The following is a 1,562-nucleotide window of genomic DNA, read 5'->3' as shown; positions in this document are numbered from 1 at the left end:
TTGTACTTTTTTTTTTTGGAATACTTGAAACCCTTTTTTGTGGAATAATTGATGCGGCCCAGCCTCACCCAGACCATAGACTGTATAACAGATGGACGTAGCTACCATGACGTCACTCGTTGGTTTCTGCACTGAGAAAATGAAGTCAGGGTTTTGCTACTTCCTGGTTGACATCTTAGATTTTTGGAGCCAGTGACGCAAAAATCGTGGGAGGGGGGGGCGGAGCCATAGGAGCAGCGATTGGTCAGACGGATTGAGAGGCGGGCCCTCTCTGCCCGCCCACATTTACCGCCTCGCTTCGTCTGCATCGTCGCTGCCGACTGTCAATCAAGCCAGCCACGCCCCTTGCCCCCTAAAAATTTTGACGATTTTTAAAAATTTCAGTACTGATTTATTTTCAGATTGACCACCTGATCTCTGGATTTGACCATGAAAACTAATAAGAAAAAAATCCTGAGCTGTAGGAATGCAGTATTTCGTGATCTGTGATCACTTCTTTTCCAATTCCAGTCTATGGGAGCCAGGGCTTTTTGGAGCCAGCAGCTAGCGGACGTAGTGATATTGCAGGTTTTTGACACTTCCGGGTTGGCTTCATTTTTCAGGGCCAGTTGCTACATCCATCTTTTATACCGTCTATGACCCAGACTCTATCTCCATTGGCCCCCAGGTGAGTTGAGTTTGACACCCCTGCTTTACTGCATCCCTGCATACACAGATAAACCAAAACAGTAAAACCAGTTGACAGATTACGTGAATAACACTGACTATCTCCTAAGCAGCATGCCTTGTGGGATGTTTTTGGTTTGTCGTGAGCAGAACCTACCAAAAGCGGCCCAAAGAAAACACAGCCGGTGATTTGCTAAAAGGTTCATACGTGCCCAAAGTTCATTGATTCCACAGACACTCCCACAGCTGCCATGATGGAAAAATGTCACAACACGCTGAGCATCACAGCTTGCCGGGTTTGGGGAGGATCTCAGTCCAGCTGAGAGTCTGTGGGATGTGCTGGGAAAAAAAAACACAAGTCCAATCCATTGAGGCCCACCTCACGACTTCCAGCACTTAAAGGAACTGCTGCTGAAGGCCTCAACACACCAGAGCTGTTTTGGCAGCAGGAGGTGGAACTACGCAATATTCAGCAGGTGGTTTGAAAGAGCCCACGGTGACATCTCCAAATAGCTCGTGTGATGTTGATATGATATAGATGTGACGATGAGAACTGGACAAGAGCAGCGAATCCTCACAGTGGAGAGTCTGGAACAAGTTAATTGTTATAGTGAATGATGAGGCTGCTATTGTAACTAAGTTACTTGTGACCATGTGGCAAGTTGTGAAACCGTCATAACATTTGTGCATGTATAGTCAAAGAAATGAAAGAAGCTGCCTTTCATTATTAAAAAGTGCAGGTGTTCAGCATCACTTTTTCAGGTTCAGACATGCCTCTCTTTGCTGTTTTTTTTTTTCTTTTTTCTGGGATGTGTCAGGTAATCTATCCGTTCTCTTCACCCTGAGCTGAGCTACAAGGTTATTGCTGCACATGCTAGGCTGTGTAGTGCTGTAAA

Source organism: Stegastes partitus, unplaced genomic scaffold (assembly GCF_000690725.1).
Source record: "Stegastes partitus isolate 25-593 unplaced genomic scaffold, Stegastes_partitus-1.0.2 Scaffold1113, whole genome shotgun sequence".
NCBI classification, from domain to species: domain Eukaryota; kingdom Metazoa; phylum Chordata; class Actinopteri; family Pomacentridae; genus Stegastes; species Stegastes partitus.
The sequence above is the reverse complement of the archived record's forward strand: the minus strand, read 5'-3'. Positions refer to the sequence as shown.